Raw genomic sequence first — 7,805 nt, 5'->3', positions numbered from 1 at the left:
AGACTCCGTGGTGTCGATAACTGGGTTCTAGGGTAGGGATTCGTCTGGGCTGCGATCGGTGACGGGGAGAGGCTAGAGGCCGTCGGTAAGTGATGCCCTGGAGTTTGCTAGGCTCCGGGAGTTCGGCAATTGGAGCCTCTATCGCCGCCTTAAGAAAGATGCACTGGGTTCAAAAGGACCCACAGCGCTTTGAGATCCATCTCTCCGTCTTTCTCTCCAACTTGGGCGGAAACCACCCAAGCCTTTTGTACGGCTAGCAAGCCAATAGCTAGCCGCCACGTGTGCCTAAATTAAGACCGGCCAATAATGTGGCTCAAATCTCAATACAAATGGCGGGAAAACTCCTTTGCAGCGTGCATCACTAAATGCAAAAGTCATGCACAATGCAAAGAAGGCTACAGAACGGCGGGAAACACTTTTCTGCACGTGGGTTCTCCATTACAACAGAACACTCCATCGTGCAAAAGAGCTCCAATTCGGCGGGAACATAATTTAGCGGTGCCGAAGCATACGCAATTAAAAAATCCACAACTTTGGGTTGTGACACCATGCACATGGCATATGGTTAGATGTGGCAGCTATATCGCCATAGCAACATATTAAAATGGGAGCATGCCACTACAGCAACGTAGCTGCCGATAAGGTGTAGACCCATGTTACCTCTATGTTACCGTAGCACACTGTACAGCGATGTAGCAATGAGCTACGTCATCGTAGGGAAATGTAGCGTACTGCTCAAGTCCAAAAAGGTCGAGAACCTTTGACAAGCAGGGGTGCAGGGGGTTAAGGGCTATCGCCACCTGCAACACAACATTTTTCTCCAGTTAAAACTAAGCTACAAGCTTTGCTAGTACTCCAGGGGCCTAGGGCTGTATTAGTTTAAAATTGAAGCAAAAAGCAAATAGAACTTCAGTGGAATGAACGACCAACCATTTGCAGGGCTGTGAAATAGGAGCTTCATTACCAGAAGCAGCAAACAGGCAGCAGAATGGCAGAACAAAGGCTAGCTTGACTTGTGGAACACCAAGACTATTAAAAAGGAGAGAAGGTTGGTAACCCCTATGGAACAGAGCGTTTAGAAGGGGTCAGGTAGACGATAATGAGTCACAAAGTCAGTTGGCTTCCTCAGCACTGTCTGACTAGAAGTGCTGCTTCCAGGCAGTTGGTTTTAAACTTCAGCTGGAGCAGGAATCAAAGGGGGGTAGAAGTGCACTAGTAACTAGTGAATGCCACCCACAGATTCCTCCTGCCTATGACAATCTCCAAACCTCCCATGCTGCTAACAGCACTGCTAGTCACAACCTTGCCAACCTGAGGAGTCAAGTTCCCCCCTCTCCCAAAACATCCTGAGACAGATTTTGCAAATAACATGACTTGGGTGCTTTTTTTAAAACTTTCATTGGCCCCAGACCTGTTCTGGCAGAGTCCTGTGGACGTCAAGCTTTTATGGGCCCTTGCGAGAGCTGAAAGCTGCTTAATTAAAGCTGATAGAATTACTGGTAACTGCCAGGAGCTAGGGCCTTAAGGAAAACACTAAATACGGTGAGATTTTTTTAAAAATCACAGGAGATATCACCACTCCTACATGTGACTCAACAAAGCATGCTAAATTGGTATATGCAACCTACATGCTGTCAGGAAATGTCCTCTTTCCTGGATACCCCTGCCTACAATTACCCTGTTTCTCCTTGAAGGAAAACTAGTTTGTCCACAGACAATTGTTAATTGAGTTATTTAGTTCTTAAGTTGTACACCTCCATCTGTCAGTGATAGAGACTTTACAGAGGTTATGGATAGATACAATCAGGGCTTAAGGTGAGAAAAAAATCTGAACAAACAGCTGAATAATTACCAGCTTTGGGCTTTCAACACAAAAGATATTGCGCAATGAGCTAGGATGTTGTATGCTTTTGTGTGAGACAGCTTACTCTAAAAGTGCTACCATCACACTAAATAGGGTCTGCCTAGAGAATTAGGGTTCAATAGCTAGTAAATTCACACCCTACCTTGTACTTCCCCATGTAGACAAGCCTTTATTTCAACCTCAGTTCACACACTGGTGAATTGTTGTTTCTACCCACAACCTCTCCCTAGTTCCCACATTTTGTTCAGTTTACAGACCAAAAGATGACTTCTTTAACTGCTACAGCTGCACAATTAATCTGGAAAACAAGCTCGTGATTATTATTGTTAGTGGTTGTTACTAGTGTAACATAATCAGTATATGCGCGGGTCTTATTACAAACACGTAGTAAATGCGTCCTTCCCTCAGAAGCTTACAATCAGAGACTGCCAGCTTAACAGAAGTCAGTGGTTTGAAGCTGATGCAGAAGTCCAGAAGGCATCTAGACCTGTTCATAATAAGCAAGTGTATAGTGTGGTAATACAGACTGAGCTGACAATTTCCTGGTGCTGAGGTGGAATAGAATGGAGCTAGAATGGAGCTTGTTCTTCCACAGCTATATCAGTCCTGGACTGCAAACAGGAGTAAAAATATGTTACATAAACAATAAAATCAACGTCTCATGCACACTGGGAATTTATGAGTGAGCCAGCTCTATATTGTCACCTCTGTGATCACTTTGAAATGAGCCTTATTCACAGAAATGGGAGGCAATGAGAGAAGCAGAAAAACTAGGGAGACATCTTTCGGATTCTACTGCTTAATCCTTTGTGTTTAATACATCCTAATTTAAATCCTAAATTGAAGCTTCTTTTGGCCCAATATTCAGTGATAATGCTGAACATTTGTACACATCCACCAGTCAGTAAGCCATGTCCATCTCTCTCTTGTCACCCTGGTAATGTCCCCTTTGGTAATTTAACAGCAAGATGGTAGCTCTGTAGGTGCAGCAAGTGCCTCACTCTCAGTTCTAGGCCAGCATGTTCAATTCACCAGGCTCAAAGAATTCTATTGTATATCTGTGGGAACAATTTTTATTTTTACAATTTAAGTTTGGGGATTAGCAATGGCTAATTGCCACAGGCAGCTTGATAATGGACAGCAGTTTCAGATTCCCAGCTGGGAATCATGCCTTGAGCACCCCTCGCTGATGCATATACATGATCTCTTGGCTATCTAGAATCATCCCATCTGTTTGAGTGGCATGATTCCCATTCTAAATTGGTCTGACTTTTGCCCTCCAGATTTCTTCCCACATAATAATGGGTGAAATGGGCAGCCTGAAGAGTAATGCAATGTTCATCTCTTCTACAGCAATTTCCTCCTTAACGTTACTAAAACACCTCCTAATACTTGATCATGATTGTTGCCATGTATGTGCCAAAAAGAATATCTGAGAGGTAATGGTGACAGAATTCAGAGAGATTTTAAGCTTTCACCCAAACTTAATTAAAGGATAAAGATGACCATTCATCCTGATTTATTGAGGTTCATCTGTCACATTATTTGGGATTTTTATAGTGCTCATGGTTAACCTACTATAGGCTGGAAGTATTCCTACTTAGCATTTGGGAATGTTCAGATGAGTGAATATAACAGGTCTCAATAACAGTAGAATAACTCTATACCAAAAAGAGCAACCTATGCATTTCCTGGAGAGCAGGCAGCAGCGAAAAGGATCTGATTTACTGAACAACACTGGCTGAATAGCTGCTGGATACAAGTGTGAAAATGGGCATAAAAATAGCCCCATAAGAAGGGGCTAATATGTGAGTCTCTTTTTGTGCGGATGAGGCATGGCTGAGGGTGTGTGGGACCAATTTATTGACATGAAGAGAAAAGCGAACATGCAAAATGACTCAAGGAGAATAAAGTTAAAAAAAAGAGAGAACTTAGGAAATATAAAAGAAAAACACATTAAAGAGAGGGAGTGTTAGGCAAACAGAAGAAGATTGCCCCACCAAGGAAAAGGCCATCCAAAGTTAGTGAAAATATGCACGCACATGGATGCACACGTACACACACACTTATACTAATGCCTTTTCTTTAGCTAACGCTGAACTGCCTGTTGAACTATTGTTCTACTCTAAAAATCTCTACATAAAATGGCTTGTTCACTTTATATCTGCAGAACAAGGAAGTTTGGGAGAGTGAGCAGTAGTCTGTTCAGGCTTACATATCAGCAGAACTGCAGCTAAAGGTGTGGACACACAACACAATCAGTACAGAGTAATTTACCCCAGATTATACTCCAAGGCAAATTTACTCCAAAGGGGCTGGCACAAATTAGCTGCCTGCAACAGGTCCTATAACTGTGCCTAGCCACTACATGGAAGAAGAGCTAGTTTGCCTTAAACAAACAGCTACCCTGGGATAAAATTGACTACGGGAGTAGGGAAACACCACCTTCCACTTGGTCAGTTTCTCATGTAGTGGAGTTACATTTTTCAAGGAGCAACTTCACCTTGTATTTGAGTGATTGACTGTGTAGTAGGCCTGTGCATCATGTATCTGCTCCACTTTTAATACATAGTGGCCATGTCTACATGAGACACTGACTGTGCAGTTGTTACTGCGCAGTCATTTAGTACTTGTATACCCAAGTACTAAATAGCTGTACCAGTCACTGCTCAGTAGGGTCCCCACATGGCTTCCTGGTGACACTGCAGTAGCTTGTTACTAATGCACAGTAATGTCGCATCATGGTTTGTTCCATGCGACACTATTGCACTGTAGTAATGAGCTGCTGCACAGTAGGCATCTCCTGTAGACATGGCCAGTAAAGTCAGTTTATCTTCCAGTAGAATTATTGTATTTGCACCCTTGGTTCTCATTGTGTAATATTTGGTGGTAATGCATGAGCCTGCTTGACTTGCCATTTCGAAACTGAGTTTCCAGGGATCAGAGTTAGGAAACCCTCAAGGTTTGGACTTAAAAAGTAAGTGGGTTTGACATGGAGCCACTGAGAGAAAACAGAAAGATATAGAACCTCACAATACCATTTCTTACTAAATCCCTCTTTAGATTAGCATACCTAAAAATAATATTGGCCTTACTTACGTATGGTCCCCTGCTCATTTGTAAGTATGCAACATACAGCATGAATTAGGCCATCAAAGTATTTTGGAATATATATGGAAAGCCTGCAAAGCAGAAACAACTCTATTCCTTTGGCTCCTGAACAGTGCACAACAGTGTAGAACCCTTCTTGGAGTTTCCTAATGTCTGTGTTGTGTTGTTGTTGTTTCTAAATTACCACAGGAGCCACCAGCTGTCATCATAAAAATTTTATTGGCACTCTGTAAATATTAAATCAGCATGCTAAAACCCTGCCATGTGTAGTAGCAGCTGATGCTCTCTTATGGAGAGCACATGGAAAAGAGAAGTTTGCACTATGACTCCCATGATTCTTGCTGCTTACAAGTCCCCTGCTTCAGGAGGATGTGTTCCAATATTAATTTTGTGCCCCATCATGCTCCACAATCCATGTGCAGAAGGAACTGTGCACAGGCATTGTCTGGACACAGCAATCAGCTACCTTCACAGAACACCAGACTCCTCTTCCTGGATCTACATTCTTATATTCTGTGTGAAATTCGGAATAACCGTTTCTCAGTTGGGACACCACAGCCCACTAACCACATCCCAGGTTTCTCTGCAAACCTCTTTAACATCCATAATTGATAATCAGTAACTACAAATCAGGGGACAAATTCTTCCTGACACCACCGGCCACATTCAGTATGTAAATTCTTGATGTATGAAGCCCTGCCATACTGATGTTATGTGTTAGAAATGGAGCTTGACTTCTTTGTTGCTTTGAAGACCTGTCAGTCACTACAGCATATGATGTCACAGACTGACATATGGATGATGATTTAACAATGGAGAATCTGGAGATGAAGCAAAGAAAGGAGCCATCTCGATCGCTTCTCCCTTTCCCTGGCCCCATAGCTATGCAAGTGGGTGAAGTAAAGAAGAGAAATCCTCCTATAACAGAGCATGCAGCTCATCAGCTGCCTCTTGGAGGGTGCCCTGAAACTCTACTGTTCCCCTTTGGTCTAGCAGAGTCATTAGGGGTGGCTAAGCCAAGCCAGCCAATAGCCTCAGTTTGCCAGGTTAATTCCCTGCCAAGGACTCAAAGGCAACTCAGAGACACATTGCCAGTTGGTCTGTAATTAAGGACAGCTGAGCCTTTGCAGACGCAACAATTTTGAAGCATGTATAAAGTGCTCAAGAGGGTGTGAGTTTAAGATAACTGAAGGCCAGAGCATGGTACTTAGAGATTCATATAGGTGCTGACTCATATTTTGTCTCAACTTACTTTATCTTGTCATTAGCCTGGCTTGCAAAGTATTTGCTACAGAATTGTCTCTTACTTTGTATGTGCAGTAATGGAGCTCTAATCCCTGCTCCTGTAATCATTCTGAAGATAACAATGCTTGTCATGATGATGCCAGTTTTAACTGAACCAAAATTGTGCAGCAAAACCTATGTGTGACAATGATTTTGTGTTCAAATGTAAACCTGTGCTGTCCTTTTCCTTCATTATTCTACCATTAGTCCTGTTACAGTCCTCTTCCCCACACCCAATTTCCTTCCTTTGTGAGGCTAGGATAAAAGTGGTTGTGATATCAACTGATCATAACTGTTCTGGACAAAGTACTGAGTGGGCGCATCTATATGAGATGCTTGGCAATGTAGCATCAGTAGGCATGAACCGTGATACTGCCACTACTCTGCAGTAGGGTCAGAAATTAACCATGCGCCACTAGGACTGTGCAGTGCAGAAGCAAGTACTAAATGACTGCTCAGTACCAACTGCATAGTGGGGTGCACATGCAGATGTGCCAAGTACAGCACAAAATATCAGATAGATGTTAAAGATCTTACTGACCTTTATACCTAGGTAGAACTGAGGTACAGAACTATACAGCTGTGTTCAACTTAATTAATTGTTTAATATAATTAAAATTCTCAATTAAGAAAATAGTCCCCCCATAAGATACAGTTTATGGAGGCAATTAGATTAAGCAGCAGTTGTTTCAGTTATTTATTTTCTAGTTGTATTGCAGAAACACCAGTTCAGTCAGCAAGCATCGAAGTAAAAAAAAAAAAAAAAAAAAAGGAGAATCCTCTGAAAGGGTCAGATGCAACTATACTGCAGTCTCTAGAGGCTATATATTACTTTCACTGATTAAGTCTGCAGTACAGATACTTTACTGGCACATGAACACCTGTGTAGTATGCCAGCAAAAAAGGCTCTCCTTTCCTTGTGTAGATGTACTTGCACTGGCAAAACTATCAGTACAGTAAAACCACCACTCAAAAGCAAAGTGAGCTACAATATAAAAGTACCCTATTGTTTTGCTGCTACAGATGCATCTACACTGGAGTCTTCTGTCGGTACAGCTATGTTGGTGAGGGATAATATTTCTTCACATTCCTGACCATTAGAGCTATTTGTCAGGAGTTTATAATGTAGAGATGCCCGCAGAGCAAATTCCTGTTAATATCTGGGCACAACTTGCTCCTAATATGGAGTTTTGCAGGACTCTGAAATCTGATCCAATTAACACATTCTTGCAATTGCAGATTACAGTGCTAATTACATGCAACTGATCATTGCTGGGTTAATTAAACATTCATCCAAAAAACTACAGCACTAATCTAATTAGCAATTACTACAGCTGTCATTACCTCTTTGCAACCAAATGGTGCAAATGGTGCAAATTCACACTATAGACCCAATCCTGAAAAGTCCCTGCGTGAAAATGACCCCTGACTTCAATGGCACCTCTTCACACGCAAGATTTTACTCTAGGGCCCAAGAAGAAAGCAAATCCTCAGCAAAACCAGCCCCAGGTGTTACATTAAGATCTCAAGAATATATGCATGTCTC

This window comes from Alligator sinensis, unplaced genomic scaffold (assembly GCF_000455745.1).
Source record: "Alligator sinensis unplaced genomic scaffold, ASM45574v1 scaffold185_1, whole genome shotgun sequence".
In the NCBI taxonomy this organism is placed as follows: Eukaryota; Metazoa; Chordata; order Crocodylia; family Alligatoridae; genus Alligator; species Alligator sinensis.
The sequence above is the reverse complement of the archived record's forward strand: the minus strand, read 5'-3'. Positions refer to the sequence as shown.